General features: G+C 36.2%; 1 long non-coding RNA gene across 5 annotated transcripts in view; it reads left to right on the plus strand.

Annotated features, from left to right (window-relative positions):
• LOC146767378 (uncharacterized) overlaps positions 1 to 12,305 on the plus strand; it is a 57,169-nt gene extending 44,864 nt beyond the window's left edge. For 2 of the 5 annotated variants that reach the window (XR_014955710.1, XR_014955712.1), the window contains one exon: positions 1 to 12,305. This exon is cut by the window's left edge. This is a non-coding gene — a long non-coding RNA (uncharacterized LOC146767378). The other 3 variants (XR_014955713.1, XR_014955711.1, XR_014955714.1) reach the window with 3 other exon arrangements.
• The last annotated feature ends 11,415 nt before the right edge of the window (positions 12,306 to 23,720 follow it).

The following is a 23,720-nucleotide window of genomic DNA, read 5'->3' on the forward strand; positions in this document are numbered from 1 at the left end:
GCTAGTCTGAGCACAGTAAAAATTATATAAAGAGCAGTAGAAGTCATATTGTTTTTAAAACAGTGGCTGATATGCATTTTAATTTTAAAAACCATAACTTTATGAAAAGATATGGAGGATAAACAAAAGTTCTGTTGAGCTGTCTGAAATTATGTTGGGGTTTATTTTCTGTAATTCCACATCTTAGAAGAAGAAAAATTATTTGGGAAAGTGCTAGAGCAAATTCAATTTTTTACATAATAATTGGTGCATCTGTGCCAGAAAAAAAGAGAGCAATTATCCCTGGAACTGCCATAATGTAGTTCAATTCCCTGTCTTAAGGATCTAACACAAATATACACCCTTTCTATAAAAAAAATGGATCGAAACATCTTAGAGAGATTTCCTAGACAGAGATATTCAAATAAAGAATTTTTTTTTTTTGATTTGGAATCTTTCTTTATAGAAACCAGAAGTTTATTTATTTTTCAGACATCTGAAAATAAGAATCTTTACAGCTTCTGACAAACCAGGGAGAGAAACAAACACAATAGCTCTGGGCATATTCTTTTTCCCTGCCATGAAATGCTGTCTAAAAAAATTTGGGGATTTTTTTACATTGGTCTAGGATTTCTAGATGTGCACTTACCACACAGTAGTTCTAGCCCTGATGTCACACCTGAAGATCTCAGATGTTTGCATAGATCATACATCTATCAAATTACTGGCATAAGTCAAGCTTACACTGGGAAACAACTTTTGTATGTCCCACAAACTCTGAATTTATTGGATAAGAAGAGATCATCAAAGTAGTCTAAGCACAGTAGCTCCAAACTTTCCCCAGTATGGAACACCCCACTTTGTTTGGATGTGTCCTTCAGTGACCTTTTTAAAGTTGAAGTTGGCTTTCACATTTTTTGTGGATTTGTCTTATTCCATTATGTTTATCAAGATTGTGTTAAAAAAAAGAAAAAGGAAGATAAATCAGGATGTATTTCAGTGTTATAATCTGTTGAAGGTTCTTAGGGGTCTTCAGTAACTGAGTTCCTTAAGGCTTGTGAGTCCAAAGACTATGCAGAGAAACATTAAAGCATCTGTTTCTTTCCAAAGGATCCTCCAGGAATCTGTGTGAGTTTCCAAAATTTCTATCTTCTAATTAAAATAATAATAAACAAAGATAAACGTGATATTAGAGTATAAATAAAAAATAAAAATATAAATAAATAAAATATTTTTATAAAGAAAATAAATTATACATAAAAAGACAAAATAAAAATAATAATAATAAACAAACCCCAAACTAAACAAACAAAAACCCAAAAACAAACCAATAACCCCCCAAACAAAGAAAACCAGACAAAAAGACCCAAACAAAAAAAAAAACCACACAAAAAACCCCCCACCCAAAATAAAACAAGAAGCAAACAAACAACCACAAAACCAAAAAAAAAAACCAAAAAAAGAAACAGCAATTAAAAAAAGCATCTGGCATTGTCCATTCTTTCTCATCCTATCAGTTGCCATTTTGGCCTGATTTCTGCTGTATCTAATTTTGTTCCTTTGATTTGTAGTTCCATTCCAGCCTTTAAAATCATCTCTGGATTGTTTAAAATATTGCTGAGCTCATTTCACTCTTTCTGAAGTTGTCATATCCAGATACAATAACAGGATGTACTGTATCAATGAAAAAACACCATTACATTCTCTTTCCAAAATGGAGTCCATTTAGAGCAGACTTTTAATTCACAATTTTGCAGCACGATGTGAACATTTTCTAAACCTAAAAAAAGTTCAAGCAGAGCTTGAGGTTTAAGATTTGTTCTTACCTGTTCTGGACCATCCCTCCCATTTCCTTTTGGTATCCATCAAACATTAGGAACAAAGAGTATCCATGAAAAACACAAACCAATAGCCTACTGTGCATTTCTGAATGCTCCTTAATGGTTTCTATTTCTTATGAATGGGTAATTTTTTGACTTAATAAAAGTTCTTGTTTTACTGCAGGGTCAGTAAAAATGTATTTTATTATCTGGGTTATAAATTCACCAGGAGAACAAATTGGAAGACAATAAATCTAAACTTCCTATGTTCTGCTTTTATATGTTCAATTATTTTTTATAAAAATCCATTTGTTTTTGAAAGTGTGTTTCACATCTGACTATAGCAACTGCCATTGAAAACAAAACCTGTTGCTGTTACTCAGGAACAGCAAGTGACCTGGGAAATCTCTGTGGCTGTCACAACATTCCATGCACCTTTCCTTTTTCCATTTTAGTCCATAACTGATGGAGTTACACAGGAAGATTCTGTTGGGAGGGCTTGTACCCAGTGTCTCCCTTTGCTCATCCCAGGAGTGGACTTAAAAGAAGGACTGCACAAAAAGGAGATGGGTTATCTGGTGAAGCCATTTTGTCTGAATAAATGTTTACAGCAACTGACTGAAATTATAACTCTACTGACAGGCTGGTGCTACTCCATCTATCCTCTCATCTGAAAATGCTTGTTGCCTGATTACAAAATAAACTTTTCATTCTGAAAAATGCAGGGGTGTCCCTGAGCCTTAAGATGAGTCTCTTGTTAAGGCAGGGATACAGTATAGATAAAGATCTGGTACCTGATTCTTATTTTCCAATGGCAATTGACACAAACATGATGTTTTAGGATTTTTGGAAGATAATATTTTAAGCCATATATTTTTGTATGTTTCTTAGTCATCTGAAAGCTTAAACTGTAGTTACCTAAAATCTTTATATAATCTTGGTTAAAATTCACCAGCCATGCAATTTTAAGCCTGGTGGGGTCAGGTAATTGAACAATGGCAAAGCAGAAATTATTCAACAAAGAGAATTTTCTGATTTAAACTTCATTAATGTTTTGTTTATCATATTGAAGACCAGGGGGAAAATTATATTTACAAATTAGGAAACATAATTTAAAAATATTCATTTAACATCTGCTCTGCTAATCATCCAAACACCAAGTCTCTAAAGTGTTCTGTCTGAAAGCATTATGCCATGTATGGGCCTCTCCTGGTTTCCATCACTTGAGCAATATACTTTCACAATTAGGTACTGGCAAATTGTTTCTGCAAACTGAAATGCATTTTGACTAATTATGTCAGAATTTGTATAGAATTCCATATTTCAGTGAAAATGGACAGGCTATTTCTGGGATATACAATTAGGCAAAAGGAAACAAAAATGGTACATGAATCACTATACCTAGAGTATATTAAATGATTTTCAGTAGTAGGAATAAATACATCAAAAACACAAATAGGAATCCATCTTTAACTAATGGGATCAAAATGGTCTGTTACAGGACACTGATTGTACAATTGTTCTAAGTGCTCTACTAGTGCCAGTTAAAATCTGTTCTGGCTATCAAGACTTTTAATTTGATGTAATTAAGAAATGAAAATGACATTTTTGTATTTCATCTAGGTCTTATTTCAGATTGTGAATTCTTTCCTTCTCCTCCCTTCCTCAGATTCAGTCATCTAACATTTTGGTTTAAACTAAAGTCTCAACTTTTACAGACATAAGGAAAAACAAATTGTTGATTGCACCATTGATTTCCACCAACATTCCTGTGCTACAGACAGACAAAAGTGGAGATTACACATAAGATTCCACATGAGCAGAAATGAATACTGTACTTAACAAATTGAATAAAATATTGATCCATAGTTGACAAATTGTGATGGAGTTATTGTGGAATCATGTGGACTGTAGTCAATAGAAATTGAGATAAAATTTCAAATGTCTAGTCAAATATTAATGAATTGAGAGTTTTACATTACGTTTAGTAAACAAAGACATTTTTTCATTTTACCAGGGACTAGACACTATGCTTCACCCCACACTATTGCATAATGTATTCTACTATTCAGGTTTACATCTTCAGGAGGTTAATACCTCCTCTATAAGGTTTCTTAGGGTGAAAGGTGCTACTGCTTTGGCATTCTTATTGATGCTGACAGGCAGCTAAAGAGATATCACATCAGTATTTGGAAAAATGACTTTTTTATTGTTGGCGTGAATTGCACTAAATCAAGCTGAATGGTCAATAAACTGGGTAGTGTAACCATACTTCTGGCCTCATAAGACATACATAATCTCTTTTCTCAGCTAAAACACTCTATACTGAAAATAAAATGTGGCATCTGATATGGACAGACAGCTACTGCTCTGAAAAGTTTTGTGTGCCTGTAGGCAGGAGACAGGATGAAACAGGGCTGCTGGTTGAGCATCACCATGGGTAGCTTGGGCAAACACTGCTCTAGAGAGAGCCTAGAGAGGGTGAGTGCAGGTTGAAAAAGTGCACTGGAAAATGTTCTGATTCATCTGACATTCATCTGAATGAGTTTTGTATATCTTTGTGCTTATGCTTAGGACTCTAAATGCCTTGATAGAATATTCATCTAGTATCTTCTGCATTCAGAACTCAATGACAGCAACATATCTTTATCAAGGAAAAGAATCCAGCTTCTCCAAAATCCTGAATCTGAAAGCCATCATGCTAATAAAGAAGAAAGATAAAACTTTGGAGGAATCAGTGAAAATGCAGAAATGTATTAGCTGATCATTCTCAACTGGCCTGCAGTTCTTTATGAAGTATAACCTTTTTACATAATATGGAGTGAGCTTTGACCTGCACCAGCTAATATTGGCTCCTATATTTAGGCCTAGCTATGGTGCATTCATATCCAGCACATTCTGTAAAGAGTGGACAACAGGCACCATTAGGGGCAGCATTAATTGGATTAGTTCTGGTGTACAGGTTATCAAATCTGATCCTCTCTCAGGCCCACAATCCCCAAGATCAATTACTATGTTGAGAGGATAAATTTGTAGAGAAAATTACTGTGATAATCATATGTAAGGGAACAGAAACATCCTAAGCTTCTTTCAAGATCAATATTTGTCTGCCCCAAGATTAGACTTCTGATGTTTTAAAATCTTTAAATATAGTTTTATCTAAAAATTATGTCAACAGTACTTTACACTAGCACAGCAGCCATGAGAAATTATATTCTACTCAAGGAGTGTTATAAACAATATTAATATCTGTGAATCTGGTGTTTCATGTACCTTCTGGACAACTCTAAAATATGAAAGAACATGTAATTTTAAAATGGTCTATAAAAATTTTTACTACAGTGATTTTGCTGTGTTAATTCTCCTGTCCTGCTTATTGACATAACTTTAATATTCATGTGGGCTTTTTCTTCATATTTAATGAATATACACAGTGTATTTTGAAAAAAATCCAGCCACAGCAAGTCATAATAGAGCTGAATTAATTTAGTTAGTCTGATTAACAAGGGTCTTTTTTTGGTGTGCTACAATGGTGAGTGTAGTCACCAGATTGCTTCTGGGGGATAATCTGGCATCTGTTAGAATCTGACAAAGTGGTGTGGTTTTTCAAAATTCTTACAAAGAACTCCCTTTGCCCTCTTATTTAATCTATTTTTTTTCTTAATGAATATATTAATAGGAAAAACCAGCCTAGCCACAGTACTGAAAAATGAAATATAAAACACATGGCTGATGCATAGACAGGAAATAATCTGCTCTTTTTAGTGGGTTAACTGGGAATGTTTTTAAAAGCTGCAAGAAAGACACTGAGGACCTATGATGGCAGCCCATGGGATCTGTGCAGCAGCCAGATGTTAAATCCTGTGCTATGAATAAATCCCCAGGGCAGCAGCTACCTAGCCTGGCCCTCTGGCTTGTGTGTTTTATCTTCTGTTCTAGACTCCAGTACTCTCCTGGGCCTTTTAAGTACTTGCTTCTTTTTATCCTTGAGGCTGCTGCTTGCAGGGAGCAAACTGAAGATCTAGATCAGACTTCAAACTCACTGAATACTTCCAGGAAATCTGTGATGAAAACTTCTATTTTGTTGCTATTCTGGTTTTTTGCTACATATTATCTGCATTTATATAATGAAAACAATCCTCCCAAATACAGATCCTGCGTGAAAATGAGCTGAAACTTAAAGTACAGTTCTTTATAATATAACATTGCCACAAATATCACCACCTTTTCATTTCAAGCTGCACAGCTCTGTCCCACCCAGAATATATCTTTCTCTGATGTATTTGCCAAGTGATGGACCTAATAGAATCATCAAGTCTTTGAAAATATCTTCAGTTGAACAGTGCTTAAATTAGACAGTGTTATTTCAATATTTAATTCTTAATTGTTCCCAGGACAAGCATGAGAAAGCCCTCTGTTCATTTTTTAGGCCTCTATTGACTTTCATTTACAGGAACTAAAACCAAAAGGTAGACTATTACAAAGCTACTCTTTTTATTTTTAGAAAATAAAAATGGAAATAAAGAAGAGAGAATATACTAGTCGAAATAAATTTTTATAGTTAAAATCTGATACGCTTTTTCTCAGATGTTACTCACAAGCCCATGCTCAGTTAAAGCCAAAGACTCTGAGGTATGTAAAAGCAATGACCTCAAATGCCTAAATTTCTTTTTGGTTGTAAGCCATTTTTCATCTTTGGAAATACATTTATGCCAAATATTTCAGAGAGCAGTTTATAGTCTATACTATAAACACCCTCATATGCTATAAATCTAGGGTGGCCTTTTAGCACAGGAAAATGTTGAATAGCACACAAGAAGCATTGCAATTCGGTGCTCTAAGCCCAGACTTCCTTTATTTCACCCAGGTGCCTCACATTTTCCCCTTTCCCCCTTTCTGTTTTTGTCAAATGACATCAGCTTATGAGCTTGACATCTCTGGTACTGTGTGTGTGTTAGAAAGGTATCTGAACCTGAAGGCCAAATACTCACCCTTACACTTGGCTGTGCTTTTAGGCCCATACACTTTAGGTAAAAAGCTTTGCTGAAATCTAATTATTTGTCATACAGAATTATACAAATTTTCTTTTTGGGAAAGAAGAACATGATGTTGATCTGGAGATCGCTACCTCTTAAAAAGTGATATGATTGTTAAAAATCTGCTGGTTCTTCTATACTAAAAGTAGGTCATACTATAGTCACAACCAAAGCCTGTGCAGGTAAGATGAATTTTCAGTTTTCAGGCTTGAATTGTAGATTCATCAGCATCAATGTACTACTCTTCTTTTTAGTGCTTCTACACAATTGGATCTTATCCTGATTCCAACCTGCAGCCCTAAGCCCCATTTTCAGGACTGTCAAGAGCAAGAAGTGCATTTATTTGTGTTTATGATGATCCAAAGTTGAGACAAGCTACCTTCTACAGATTAAGATGATTTTTTTTGGGTACAATATAGAGATATAATTTTTCTGGGCTAATTTCTTTTCCTTTATTTTATTTTTTTTTTTCAAATTATTCACCTAACAGAGTATTAGATCAGGACTAAGTCTGAACAACACCAGTGTTTAATACATACCAGGGAAAAGCTGTGTAATGTTAACTGGTGACAATGAAGTATCCTTAGACCTCAGCAATAAGAGATGATGGGAATGTATGTATGAGAAATATATTTGGTGCCTCAAAGAGCAGAGAATCAGATCACTTGTAGCCACCACACCAGTAAACTGCATCTCTGAATATTTCTGGTTTGTTTTGATTGTGCAATCTTGCTGTGCCACTGAAGTAACTGAGAACTCAATATCATACCAGACATCACCTGAAGCTGATGGAATACGGGCACAGATGGACTACAGGCTGTGGGTAAATTTGACAATACTTACGAAGATAGTGTGATCATCTTATTTACCTTTGAAGACATAGACCAGCATTAAAATATTCTCTTCTTAATTCTCTTCTTTCCAAGCAAAATACCAAATCAGTCTCATCCAAAACAGAGTTTGGATGAGGTTTCTATTACTATAGATAAATATACAGGTTTCTATTACTATAGATAAATCAGGAGAAGAATTTATTTTTTCACTTTGGAGTTGAGACTATGGGTTGGAATATCATCTTTTCAAAATCTCTATTGTCTTCAGAACTGAGAGAGAAATTAGGGTCTTTTTACTAACCTGATCCCTAGGGAAAATATTTCTGTGGGAAAATTTTCCCACCTTTTAAAAAAAAGCTTCTCATTCTAGAAATACACACAATTTTTTTCTCTGAGTCTGCTTTGACTTTTGTACCATTTTTAGCTTTCTGTCTACTTTAGCACTTTAGATATGTTTGATTCAAGTGCCAAAACTACTGATTAATGCCTGACAGGTGGCCCATAACTGACTACCTGCAATTCTGTTGCAGTCAAAGGAAGGGACAGTAGCTGTGTAGACAGCACAAGAAGGGAAGCAAGAGAAGTCTTTTCCCTCCCAGCCACTAAGTGGGTATTACACATTCTAAAAAAAATGTATTTTATTATATGTATAGCATTTTATATAAAGGATTCACTTGTAAATTAAGTTGAAGCATGTTCAATATCAAAATGATAACATAAACAGTCCTAATCTCCTTGCAGGTTTTCAATTCCTTTTACTTGTTTGTTTGTTCTTGTTCATTTGTTTTTCTGCCTGGACAAGGAATTATTGAAAAGCAAGGAATGCTATTAATCCCTTCCAGTGACAGAAAATTAAAGCACAGAGGAGCTGAATAACTTATAGCAAGACTATGGATTTCACACCTCCCAGCAGTAATCACCTGAATGTCCTCTATAGTTAATAGTTATCTTCAGAGGGCAGTTCATTCTATTTTAGGAAGGGATGAATCAGCTGCTACAAGTTCTTTGATTACTGGGAGGTTTGGCAGATAGCTCAGAGGAGTCGTGTGCTTTTGGATAGGGACAATGAGGTGACCTGGGATACATTTTAGTCTTCAACAAGGCTGGGAGTAGACCCTAGAAATATTGGCAGTACCGTATCTGTATGAGCCACTAAAATATTTTTCCATCTAAAAATAATATTTGATTTGTTTTTCATGATCTCCATATATTTTTTATTAATTTAAATTAATTTTTGATTTTTATTCTGGATGTTTCAGAAGGCTAGTTTTTGTTGTAGCTGTAGGATTTATCTAGTTTTAGTAGTTATAGAATGGAATTAATCATACAAGAATATAGGAAGAAGGAAGCCTTAAGAATTTATTAATCAGTGCTGTTCAAAATGTTCAGTTGTCCCCTCTGAAAAACAAAATGCTTGTTTCCTTTCTTATTAAGGAAAGTTTGTGACTGACTGAGGAATAATGATGATGAAAATAAAACTATTTTTCTTTCTTTTATGCAGAATTAATTAATAGCAAAGAATCTGAATGTAGTATCAGTAATAATATGAACTCATCTGTCCTTTGCATGACCTAACTGTATCTAACTAATGCTCTTAAAAGCAAGATAAAATTGTGCTATTTTTGTAAGTTTTGTGTTCATGCTTCTGAATATAACACCAATGTCTCCTACTTCATTGTTTCATTTATTTAGTTCAGTTTCAATCTATACACAGCTTATGTTCCAGTTTTGGTTTTGATACAGTATTCATTATAATTACGATAATTTTGGTTTTTGCCTTTGAGATATTTTATGGTTTGTTGGATAGACCACCTTTCAAAGACAATTAATTGAATATACATTGACATTTATTTTGACATTCAAAATTGTTTATTATTTTGACTTTTCTGCTTATAGAAAAATCCTGCTGTTACAATCTCTCTCCTATGGCACTTAATCTTTTTATGTTGTATTTGCATTAATGTGGTAAGTTTTGCCTGCTTCTTTTACCTTCAATTTTCACAACCAATTTTTTCTAAATATAGTAGCAAAACCTGCAAAATCTAGAATGGTCATGATAGCAGTGTGATATTTGTAAAGTTTAACAGATGAAAATAATTTAAAGATTATTTCCCAGAAGCATATTTGTATATTGTATACTTCAATTTTTTGTAAGTGGATATTGTTACTGCAAACAAAATCTCCCTCATGTCATCATTCCAGGTCTTTTAGCAAGATATGTGTGGAAATATATTATTATATGAGTTTTCCCAACACACTATAGTCCCCATGTATACATTCCATTTCTCCATGTCTTCTTTTTATCCATTTTTTTCAGTAAGGCAAATAAACAAGCCTTTTAAAATGCAAATATTGATATTTAAAATAAAAGAAAATGTGTAAAAGAAATGTGAGGCTTGAAAGAAAACTGCAATTTACAACTTTGGAATCTCTAGGAAACTGCTGTTAATATAAACCAGAGTTACATGGAGAAACAGTAATGGGAGCAGGAAAGCAGCAAAGATGTCCCATTTATTTCCAGCTGTTGCTTTCTGGATTGATGGAGATAAGTATTTCCTAGGTTCAGCTGACTGTATCTGTATTCAGTGCTATTCAGCTCCATGTTCATTCTCTAAGGATCATGCACCTGGCATTTTAATTTAGTGGGTGATTATCACAGATAAAATTTGAAAGTACTTTGAGATCTTTTTAGAGAAAGAACACCTTAGACATGTAAACCAGTTTATTTTTGGTATCTGTGCACTGATCAGTGCTTTAATGAGGTCACCTGTTTGACAATTTTACTTCATTTTGTCCAGCTTCCTTGTTAAAATAAATTTTGAGCTGTGTGACAGGATGTCCAATCAGTAAGAGCTCTGAAGTGAATGTTTTTCTTAACATGAGAACAGCAGAAAAAAAAAATCAGCGTTTCAGTCTCTAAACTTACATTTTTATGGAACAAAAAGCAATGAACTAGAACATAGTGTTTCTTGGAAGAATCAGAAAAAATCTCAGGAACTGAGACAGATTTAATCTAAGGCTCTGAGGGTCAGTGTTTCCCCTCCTGTCTGTGTCATTGCCATTTGCACCCTTTCATTTTCGGTCCCGATGTGCTTCACATATTTTCAAGTAGCTTCCTAGTCGTGATAAATGCTGAGTTGTGAGAGTTCTCTTTCCCCAGTTGCTGTACCTGCCTCCTGGCCATAGAAGCTACAAGTCCCACTGCTGGGCCTCCTCTTTGCTCTCCATCTGTCACCCCTCCTGGTCACTTGGCCCCAGGGGACATCTTATACAAGCACTCCAAGACAAGAGAAACTCTTGCCTGTGACTTCACAAAAAAACCCTGGTTGCAAACTCACAGAAGGCTGGGAACAAAAGAGCAAGACACAAAATACCCTTCAATTTCTGATAATTTCTTCTCAAGCAGAGTTCCAAAAATCCCTCTTTTTGGCAAACAAACAGGTATGCTAAATAATATTTTTTTGGTCAGGAAAAATTATTTTCTTTATATAGGATATTTAATATTAATATTTTCATGATGTTGATGCTAGAATGGCATAAAGATTGTATATTTTCTTTATTATGATGGATGTTTTATTAAGCCCTTGTAAATGGCATAAACTTCCCAGCCACATAAAGTAGAGCTTAGAAGGTTTATTGCCAAAGACTCATATTGTGTCTAGACCAAAGAAAACCACAGTGAACAAAAATTAACCTGAGTGGAGTCCAATTTGCAGTAAACACAAATTAAATTGGGACAAATCACCATAGTTAAAACTATTGAAGGAAAGAACATAAATTACTTCAATAATAAATAATAAATAATAAATACTTCAATTACTTTTTCTGCAGCCTACAGTTGAATTTATTTCATCTGAAGTCCACTTTACAGTAGAAAATGAAGCACAGCTGGTGATGGCTTTGGTGTGGATAAATAAGGTATGCAAAAAGACTGAAATGGTAATGTGGGCTTTTCTTGCCTGCAAGAGGCAAGGAAGGAACTCCTTTACTTCCCAGGATATTTAACTAAGCTCTAGATTTGTTTTAAGGTACTAGACACTGGACACATTTAGCAATAATCTAAAATGAAAGACTGATAATCTCTTCAGCATAATTATCTGCTGACTGAGTGATAAATTTTATTTGTGTGTGCAGAATTAACATACCAGTGAGGACTGCTTTCATACAGGAAATATTTGTATTTTCTCTTCATGGCATGGTTGCAGCTTTGAACTTTTGCTGTAGTCTTATATTTTGTTGCAGGAAGAATGGAAGTGTGTTCTGGGATTATGGACAGCAGATGCTTGTGAACCCTTCAAGACTGCTGTCCTTTTAGCTGAGTCTGGCTTCAATAGTTTCGTCCTACCTGGCACATTTACATGCTTCTTGTTCACTGTACTTTCTAGTGATTCATAATTTGCATTTCTTCTGTAAATGAACAACTCTCTGGAAGCCAGCAGACTTTTTGAGGGTTTAATTTCAAAGGGTTTCTGAACTTCAGTTGGCCACTGTGGCCAGACAAATCTGATATGTGGGTGACTTCAACAGCAAATGATATAGGGTTTGTTCATATAACAGAAATACTCTATTTCCTCATTTTAAACTCTAAGACTTGTAAGCAATTTCCTAAAAACTTGATAAATATAATTCTCTGTCTCTTTCTGAGTCTGTTTCTTATTTAGAAGACTCTATTAGACTGCCCTACCACAATATTTGGAATATTATTCATTGAAATAGGATTTTTTTAAAAGCAGAAAAATTACAGATATTTAAAAATAATTTAAATCTAACTTCATTCCAGTTGGAATTACACACTTCAGGGCACAAAAATTAAGACTCTGACCATAACTGAATACAGATGTGAATCTCTTAGTAAATCTGTACAGACGAGTATTTTTCCCTGTTCGCAGTACCCAAGCCAGGTCTGAGTGAGCTGCCACACTTGTATGTTTGCAGGGAGAGACTGACTCCTGTCAATGGAAGTGTTGCTTTACTTGCCAGAGGTAGCTGACACCACTACCTTTGTGTTCTCCTGTGGCAAATGAGTTGTGGAGCCAGGCTGCTGACCATGTAGGACCCAGCCTGTAGCATGTACATGCTTCAATTTTTCAGTGGGCAGCAAATTTCTTATGAAACTTTTAAAGTGAAACCAACAATTCTTTCCAACCCTCAAACTCTTTTTCAGACATAATTTTTGTTCTCATTTATTAGCTGTTTATTAAAGGTTTATTAGCTGTTCTTAAAGGAGTTTGTAGATAAACAAAAGTCCCTCATTTGATGATTTTGGTTGTCCATTAATAAAGTCTTTGTGCCTCAGATTGGTCTGATCACTGAATTATGTAACCAATTGATACAAAGATTGTCCTTGTAACAGTACTCCCATTTAATGGAACAGAGTCAAGACACTAAAAGCTAATGTGCTTAAGAAGATTATGTGCTTAAGCATTATGTACTTGGAAACTGGAGAGCTCCTGCTATATTCACCATGGGTAGAAATGTGCTTCCTCATTTTAAAAAAAGCAAAGACAAGTCCTTCAAGCATGGAGAAAAGCAAAGGGGTCATTTGCAATTGGCTTTCTTGACTGCCTCCCTACAGCTAATTCACTGCAAAGAACAGAGAAAATGCCTTCTTCTCCACACTAAATAACAGTATGAGAAATTTGTACTTACAAAGATCATCTTTAAGTATCTGCTAAGAATACTTCCATTTAGGGCTCAATGATGGCTTTCAAGGAGCATGGGGATTCAAATAATAGAAGTTTTAGTGGTGTATAGGCAGACACCCCTGCAAGCAATTGGATGTAAGTCAGGGTGATCATTTGAGTATTTAGGCAAAACTGTCTTTGCCCACCAAATAATTTGGATATGTGTCACTCAGAGTGAAACTGAAGTCATCCATCAAAGCTGTACAGCCTGCAGCCCTCACTATGCCAGCTTGAACCTGCCAGTCATGGTTTCTCAGCTCCTTTAGGAAAGTGCTGGGGCTTTCACCAACTCTGAGTTTTCTGAGCCAAATTGTCATCTGGTAGATATCAGATAGCTTCATTACAGTCATTGGCAAAATACCAAGTTACTTCAGCTGAAAATATTCCCAGAGCCCAGAGTGTTTAAAGGCTGGTACAGTAGCTGTCCTTCACACACAGTGGTGAGAAGAACTGGAGGAAAATTCTGCTTAATGCTTTCTCCTTTTGAACTGCAACTAGAACCAGCCACTACCTATTCGTTGTATACAAAGGCTAGAAATTTAGAAATCAAAAATCCATTTAAATGAATTAAGTGATTTCAAGCTCAGGCTGCATTTAGCTATCTTTTGGTGGCATGGAAGTTATTTGAGATGCTTCTGCTTTGCAGTTGTTCTAATGATCTCAGAGTTCTGTAATATATAAACAGTCTTTTACTTCTCAGTACCTTCCCTTGTTTTCAATCCTGATTTCCCCATCTTTCTTACCTCTTTAGCAGCCATCTATTATAACCTGAAGAAAGACTCTCACTTTCTGCTTTTCACAGAAACTTGTATACAGCAATTATATATTTGATACATCGGTCATATTTGATGATATCTTTGACAGGCATATACTAATTTTTCTGTAACTGCAGTGTGCAAACAGCATGAATTAATATCTTCTCACTATGATTACAAAGATGGCCCCTGCTGATGTCACAAGATCCTCTCAAAATTGGCTCCAGAAGAAAGAGATAGTTATTTTTACATTATATTTCACTACATGAGACTGTTTTAATCTCTGCATCCATAATATCCAAATGACCCTGGACTATTCATGTTAGATTAAAACAGTAATGATGCCTTTTTTATGCAGCAGCAACATTTCATCCTTCATCACAGTGTGCATCACAGCCATAAAGGGGGCATAATAAGTAGTTAAAGAAATTTGTAAAAAGAATTTGTCATTACAAAATAAACACATTTAGTGAAGTGAGATTAGTGTTGACATGAAACCTCTCATCAGTTGCAAGACTAGGTATCGAGAACCAGATTTCATCTGTGGTGTCACCTGCCAACGACCCTTGATTCCAGCTGGAGACATGGTGTGCAGAATTCAGCATGTGTTCAGTAGTCAAACTGCTGGCACCACATTGTCAAAAATGCCATCTGAAACCTGACAAGTGAGAACATAAAAAAATGTATTCCAATGTGAAATACACTGAAGCTCCTTGAGCTTCCACCTGAAGGAAGCAGCGTTACTCGTATGTAGGCCAAGAGAGTTTCCCTTATGTGCTCTGGAGCCAGGTTGGTCTGGACACTGAGGACTGTGCTATTGCTGCAGCTGATGGTCAGTCTCAAAGGGATCTTCCCTCCTGCTGTGCTTGTCAGCCCACCTGACCTCTAAATACATTTCTGTCTGGGAACATGCTGGGACATACTAAAACCTTAGCTGTGGCTGAGCTTGGAGTAGGAGCCAAATACACAAACTATTTTGATATAATGAGCACAACCTGAGATTAGCTCATTTGGTTAGAGAATGGTGCTAATAACAGCAAGCTTGTGGGTTTGATCCATGCATGGGCCATTCACTTAAGAACTGGATTTGATGATCCTTGTGGGTCTCGTCCTCAGAATAGTCTGTGATTCTTTATAACTTAATTAATATGATATTGCCATTTTTTCAAGAAGGAGTAAAAACACAAGGATTTTGAGGAGTTTTGGATAGACCATTTCTCCTGCTGGAGAGAAAATAAATAAATAAAATAAAAATAATAAAACCCATGAGTACATTATAAGAGTTATCCCTCAGGTGAATCACTGTCAGCTGTGTACCTGATGCAAATACAAGTTATCCCCCTGCCTATCTTTTGGCACAAGAGGAAAGCAGGCATGTTCTTCTTCTTCAAAGAGTAAAGGCAAAGACCACTGAAATGCTGCAAAATGCAAACGCTGACCTTAGCTGATATTCATATGCATGAAATGAATCTTATTAGGGTAATTATTCACCATGTTGTCTAACGAATTAACAAATTTACACAATGAAAAATAATCTGTATTCAAAAAATTAATTATTTAATGAGTTCTTGTATCACTGGTCCTCTATTGCCTCACTTTACACTTGTACTGTGGATCTTTTAGAAATCCTTTTGGGATCTGCCATAGAAAGTATGAGACTCAACTGGTGTGAGTCCAAAGGTTTCCCCTGGGGATAAATTGTCTCGGATTCACTGTCTGCTAGTACAGCAATCTGTCTAAGCTTGCAGACAAAGTGATATGATACTAGGCTAAAATTAATTTAGCAGCTATCTTTAGGGTTCCCTCTCTCTGAACGATTCTGTGTTTTCTCTAGGAAGCTATGTCCGCTATAAATGAACAAACCTTCATCTTCTGTTATTTTTTATGTGACAGAGTTCACTGTTAGCAGAACAACACCAAATTTTCCATCATCTAAACCAGCAGTTTTCCTTCCTAATCTTTAACAGTGTTAAAATCTCAAGTTCTCACACTGGAGTAAACAATTTGAAATAATCTCAGAATTACTATGGGGCAGAAGCATGTTGTCATTAGTTTGGGAATAGCCTTTCTCTAAGGGACAAGACTGGATAAATCACCTTGTGTTACAGCACTTCATCAGTAACAACAAGCTCCTGTATGGTAAATGCAAGGTGATTTAAGCAGTTTTCCTTGTAAACCTTGTACTGTGGTTTTGTAATGTGAAACAAATCATTAACTGAAAAAAATCCCATCTTTCAAAGCTCTCTAATCTAATGTTTAGAAATCCTGATTCTTGATCCAAATTGGTATTTTTGCATGTTTCACAAGGAAATTAATGCAACTCTCATTAGGATCTGAGATGGGGGTCTGTAATTCTTATTCCAGGTGTGTGCCTAGGACACTGTAGCTGGTTTAGATGGAATGCTGTAGCCCAGCTGTACTGAAAATACGTGTGCATTCTGGTGACAGCTCTATAAAATTTGCATGCTTATTCTGCATTACTAAAACTTAGTTACCTCAACAGCAATTTATAACAACACAAACATGTGCAACAGTTTATGACAGAATGAAAAATAGCAGTTTGAACTATATGAGCAATTTGGGACAAGAGGACATTATAGTACTCTAGCTGGGTATTAACGGAGGAGCTGAATTAATATCCTTGTTCTTCTCAAAAGTACTATTGACATTTAGGTGAGCAGAAGTTATTTAGGCCACTAAAACTTATCTGAATAGTAATTTCCAGGACCACAGTATATGGAGATGCTAGTATACTGGAGGGAATAATACTCCTTTCAAATAGCCAACATCACTACATCATTATATTAAGTCTGTGAATTTATGAGATTTCAGATTCAGGAAGCTGGGTAAATGTAAGTCCCACAGGCTTTGTAGTGGGACAGTTGCTGACAGTTGCTCTGCTACCAGCATTTTATAGACTTCTGTTGGGCAATTAATTGCCTGATGCTTGTCACACTGGAACTAGGTATTTAATATTCAGAAAAAAAATTTTCCAGTGCAGGTTGAATACTATTTCTTGCCTTCTGTCCAGAGTGTCCTGCTCTACCTGGCTCCTTATTTTGTATCGCATGTCTTGCGACTGTTCACTGCCTGGCCCTTCTCATTACTGCCAGGCCCCAAGTTTTCATGATGGTTTTTTGTTTGTTTTATTTGTTGGCTTTGTTTTGATTTGTCTGGGAGTTTCTTTCCCCTCCCTGATCCTGGTCCCTTTGTCCTTCACATAACCCTTCCTTTTATCATGTTGTGAACTGGGAATGACAGGTTTCTTGCACATTACGTGTGGCTGCAGGATGCAGGAGGGGAAATAACTAGATGCCTGTTCTGCACAGTAGCTCCAAGCGCAGTCAACTTCTCCCAGGGTATAAATTTTCAGTGTAATGATGGAGAACTGTCTATTTGTAGAAGACATTATAAATTGCTCTTTGCACACATGCCTCTGCTCTGCCCACCTGTCCCTCAGTGCCTTTCCTCAGCATACTGAAAATACTTTAGCAACCAACAGGGACTTCAGACGTGTTTGTGAGACTATGGTCCAGACACAGTATTAATGGAGCTGTGAAATAAAGGGTTATTTAAGGCTAACCATATTCTTCCTGCTGCAGAATCTTGTAAATCTGATCCTTTCTTGTATCTAGGGAAAAAAAAAAAGTTGAAAGTTGTGATTCCTGTTCTCTGTATTAAAATAACCCCCCCACCATATAACAAACCAAAATCGTATAGGCCAACTGTTCAGTAACATCAAATACAGACTATAGGTTCCTCTCAGGGTTTCAGACTTTAAAAAACATATTTTGTTTCAAAAAGTAGCAATGTATTTTCTTATGGATTTTTCTCTCCCATCTGCAGTAAGTTTACTGTACCCTTTTGGTTTTTGGAGAAATAGAATAAGTTTCACAGTACAAGATATCTGAGCACAAGGAAGCTCCAACCCAATGGATTATTTGATTGTAACAAACTCCCTTAAGAACACAAGTTTATGTTTACATGGGAGTGGAGACAGATATTTTTCACTTCTGTAATTTAAGTAATTCAGGAAAAGACATTAATGTACTGTATATTATTGGTTGCTAACACAAGCAAATAGGCAAGACCAGTAAGCTTTGCACTTTTACACACTTTTCCTTCGATGGCTTTGAGAGAGACTTTGTTGAGCATATGATTTTAAAAATAATTTCTCCTGAAGAGCTTTTCTCCTTTGAAAAAAACATATTTTAAAGCTATTTTAAAGGTGGAGTGATTATTGATGTGCTACTGCCCTGCAGTGAAATACTAAAGAGCCCTACAGGTGCACCTGTGTTTGCCTTGAGGTGCTAGTTTGATGTGATTTCTCCAAATTATTTCCATTCTCTTGGGAATTTTTTACAACTTGTTGATCCCACACGGCAAGCTACCACAGACACCTTCTCATTCCTCCTCTGACAACCAGTTCTTTTTAATATAGATACATCTTTTGGTCATCCACCCCTTAGATTTGGCACCAGGACAGACAAGGCAGATCCAATATTTCATATAGCTACTTTTCATTCTGACCTGGTTCTTTTTCCTTGCTATGAAAATATTTTAAGGATCCCAGTCTTGTTCTAAAACAGGAGAGAAATAAATTGCTCCTTTATTTTATTGTATTTTACTGCATTTTATATTATTTGTTAGATAAAAGTGTGTATTTATATAAGGCCACAAAAGACTCTAGATGACCTAAGAGTGATTATTTTTCAGTGGTGTTGAGTATAGGATGTGATGTAAACTATTATTTCTTTATGATTGTATGAGGCCTGAGAACATTGTGGATCAACTCCTCAGCATACTAAGCACAGTCCAAGGGTGAACTACAGAGTTCATTGATACTGGTTTTGCACAAATGAATTATATGGTCTATATAAATAAATAGTTTAATCATAGTTTAATATAAGGCCCATAGTTAATGAAAATCTTTAACATATGAGAGCATGGATAAAGTAACAAATTCTAAATATTATCAAATTTTCTTGTTTATTTGAACTTGCAATAAATCGCTAGAATACTATGGCTTGTTTCTTTTATCAGTCTACTGAAATGTCTTTTAAAATAAGAATGTATGTGAAATGCACAACCAAAATTTTAATTGTAAGCCTTCATCGACATATGGTGCACTAACTTATTTCCAAGTTTATGTATATACTCCTGCAAATGATACAGCTAGGCAAAAAACTTCCATTGCTGTTTTAAAAACCTTGGCTTGGTTTTTTTGAATTATTCTTCTGAGTGTATTAGAAAAACCACAATAACCTTCACTGGCTTCATGGTTGTAAAGTAAGTACATTTATATTACATGATGCCCTGTTATACTTTGGTAATAGCTTCAATGAGTTCTGGAAAAATATTATTGTGTTTCACTTGAATTGAAATATTTCTGGATGCAGAACACAAAACCCAAGATATTCTTCACTTAAAAGAGGAAAAAGGACTTTCAGTGTAAGGAAGCCAAGTAGTAAGGCTGCTTTGTTCTCCTTAGGCACACACATTCACAGACTGAATGAAGTACATAAAAAATAGAAGAGTGAGATAAACACAAGAAGTTTCTGATAGTTCTGATAGTGTTCTATAATCTTGTCTATTTTTAGGGCCTAATTGAAAATGACAGAAGTGTTTCTGCTATATTAATAGGAGACTGCCATTGCAGCTATGTAAAGGGACTTTTAAAATTAAGATAAGAATCCTGAAATCTAAAATCCATAGAAAGAAATGCTGGAAAATTTTCTAAGATTCAGCTGTTTTCCCCCTATATAGCTGTGAGAGTCAAATTGTACCTTGGCAGCTTAACTAAAACAGATCATCAGGCTAGATTTTACCTTTTGGGCAGCGCTTTCATAAAGGAGAAAACAAAGAAGTTTGTCTGAGAAGGTTAAAGTTCAGATTCCCACATTTTAGATAAACTTTAGGACATATGTACAGAGAAATCCTTCTCTAAACATATTTCCCTTTCCATGCCTTCCTTGCTCTGTTGTTTAGCTCCTCCTCTCCTCTCCTCTCCTCTCCTCTCCTCTCCTCTCCTCTCCTCTCCTCTCCTCTCCTCTCCTCTCCTCTCCTCTCCTCTCCTCTCCTCTCCTCTCCTCTCCTCTCCTCTCCTCTCCTCTCCTCTCCTCTCCTCTCCTCTCCTCTCCTCTCCTCTCCTCTCCTCTCCTCTCCTCTCCTCTCCTCTCCTCTCCTCTCCTCTCCTCTCCTCTCCTCTCCTCTCCTCTCCCTCTCCCTCTCCCTCTCCCTCTCCCTCTCCCTCTCCCTCTCCCTCTCCCTCTCCCTCTCCCTCTCCCTCTCCCTCTCCCTCTCCCTCTCCCTCTCCCTCTCCCTCTCCCTCTCCCTCTCCCTCTCCCTCTCCCTCTCCCTCTCCCTCTCCCTCTCCCTCTCCCTCTCCCTCTCCGTCTTCCTTTTCTTAATTTTTGACAACCAGTTCTCCAACTGAAATTTAGCAAAATACAACATTTTAACTGGGGGAAAAAATCCGAGCTTGAATGAATGGAAAATCCCCAACAAATTACACTGCTTTGTCTTTTTAATTACTTTACATTTCTCCCGTTCTACTCTTTGTTCTGAAGCCTTTATTCTTCTTTGGCCTCATAAACTCCTAGGCCATGGTTGGTCCCACTCACAGCCAAGTGCTTGCACAGCTGGCTGTCTGACACCACTGAACACTGCTTAAGAGACCCATTAAGAGATTCCTGTACTATATTCTTTCTATATATTATGTTTTCCAGTGGATTCTAGCGAGTTGTTGCTAAAAAAGTGTGACTTTTGATTTTTGATTCTTTTGAAACTTTTAAATAAGTTTCTTAATCAATCTTAGCAATAGATTCACTCATCTCATTAACCTGCTGAGAAAAGATAATGAAGTGTATTTTGCTTTAGCAAGGCAATACAGAATTGGAAAGAAAATGGAAGGTGTTTCTGCTGCAGAAATTCTTTCAGTGTGAGGGACAGGTTCTGAGGTCTCTGTGATTAATAGACATAATTAGTTTACAAAGGCTGGAAAACAAGGTTATCTGATTTTGTGATTTACTCTACACCATCGTTGGCCAGAATCAATAGGATAATGATCAGCTTTTGCCTCAGCGTGGGGCTGGAGAAGAGGGGCAGAGAAGAAATTTATAACTTTTCGTTTTGGTCACCATCAATGTGATAACTGAGAATTTTTAATACTGGCTTTAGATGCTGTGGAGTGTCTTACTCACAGTATCTATGACTCATTGATTTTTGAAAAGTAGCTGAAAGTCCATCTTCCAAGGCAAACTTTATCACCTGCAGTAAGATGATGTATCACTATCAGGCTTCAGGGTCACTTTGTTGATATGTACAGTAGATTCAAGCACAACCAAAGACTGTGTGGCTCTGTTTCTTCAGGAGCCTTTGCAGAATAGCTGTATAGTTTTAAAATAACCATTGAAATAGAAGTCTACACTGTCCATGTAAAATAACTGTTGAAATAGGAGTCTACAACATCCATGAGAGCACAGTCCTCCTGGAATATCTGCTCTGAGCTTCTGAGCAGGTATTACTGAAGGAAGTCAGAGTCAAACATAAAGACCAGGTTTATCATGCTAAGAACTGGATGTAGTAAAAAATCTTAATGTATGTCAAGTTCAAACCAATGCCTGAAACATGACTGTCTCAGAAAATGAAGATTAGAATCATGTTTAATTGTTGATAGAGCTGACCTGAGTGGAGTTTTATTTGTTTTTACTAAATTTTTATAAAGTTTCCTATTTCATTTGAGGGAAACAGCAGCAGTAATTACAGATCCTGAATGGATCTATTTGATACAGAAGCGGTACCTGACAAGACTACATAGAAGACAGTTTTTTTCTGCTAGAAAGGAAGCCCCTAAGTCTTAAGAGAGAACTCTTAAACAAAAAAACCTCTGCAACTTGGTGAGTGCAAAGATCTGAGGACTGTATTTGGGTCAGTAGGCAAAAAGAAAGGGAAAACTTGTGATATTTGCCTCTCAAACCAAATTCCAAGCATTCAAAAACTGTCTGTGCTACACTGTATCTGTTACCTATCCCCATTTACACAGAAAACACCATGCTTCTCTGCTATATCAGGAGACCTTGGGTGCCTTAGGTTTGAATATCTCTGATATTTCAGTTGTTAAGTTATCTTCTAAACCATGTAATGGAGATGTATAATGGAGGACTACTGCACACAGTACTTCTGCAGACCTGTGCTATATGCTCTAAATAAGTTCAAAGGGTACTGGAAACCTTCTAGCTACTGAACACTGACAGCTGATTCCCTGTGATTAAACAGCCATGGTCAGCTGTAATACCTTATCTAGAGAATTCTCTTTAATTACATTAATTTACATTATTTCACAATTTGTTGTGCTGGATGGTATGTTTTGAAAATCTCGCTGAGAGTCAAAAAAGTGTCAAATATCCTTTAGAAGGGCTTTGAAAACCTAAGTACTCAAGGACAGGATCTTTGTCACCAGTGGTAAGTATGTCTGCAATAAATTGCTTGCTCAAATTAAAAAAAAGGTTAAGCACACATTGCAAAGAGTCGTATTGTCCACTAATAAAGCACTCTGTGCATGCAGCTGTCATGTGAAGCTTTTTCTGACAAACTTGACTGTTGAAAGTATTTTCTGGAACAATTCTTGAAATGGTGAGAAATTTCCCCCGAATTATTCACTTGACAGCTGGAGATGCAGCTGTTAAAACCAGCTCTTTAGGAAGAAAAGAAATTAAAATGGATAGGGAGAAAAATAATAATAAACCAAGGAAACAGGCAAAATGAAAAGAGTTTGTTTGAGTGAAAGAAGTGCGTACAGCGGAAATGTGCTAAGGAAAGTGCCCAGGAAAAGCAACATTTTTCAGCATTTTCTCTTCATTTTTTTCCCTTCTGTAAATTGTACACATTCAAGGGAGGGGATGCAAAAAGCAATTTATGCAGTTCGATATCACATTGCACTTCCCTGACGAGGTCCATCACCCTTAGAATCTGTGAGTGTTTGGGAAGGTGGTGATGCTTGCAAATCAGCCTGCAACAGAAAGAGCACTGAAAAATCTGACTTCTTTTTGATCAGAATGAAGCAAAATACCAGCCTCCATTTAGAATGCTTTCATGTTGTGTTTCTTATAGTACTGGATTACATTAACACAATTCTACCTGGCTATTATTTATATTTCAGATTATTCTATTCATTTATAGGCTGCATTATTAACATGGTAATACTTCAGAAATCAATCAAGCACTGGCACCCTGTTACATCAGGAATTTTATTGTTAGGTAACAAATTCTATATTCCAGAGAACTGACTATGAGGCAGAATGTCCTATGAGTATCAAATGGGCCAATGGATAAAAAAGAGGATTATTAGGACAGCAGAGCTCCAGTTTGATAGCCCAACAAACCTCATACCATGTTTCATATTCATAATGAGCTGCAGCAAGGTAGTGAAGGGCATTACTTGAGACATGCCTAACATATCAAAATATAGAGCTTGGATCTCAGTTAAAAAATGAGAAGGCATACATTGCTCAGTTTTTAAGTAGAAACACCACATATAGATGTTTATAAAGAATTGTGGTGAAAACATATTGCTGCTGGGACAGATATGGAAGGGTGAGAAGGCTTTAGATCA

Source organism: Lonchura striata, chromosome 5, assembly GCF_050655825.1.
Source record: "Lonchura striata isolate lonStrDom1 chromosome 5, ASM5065582v1, whole genome shotgun sequence".
NCBI lineage: Eukaryota > Metazoa > Chordata > Aves > Passeriformes > Estrildidae > Lonchura > Lonchura striata.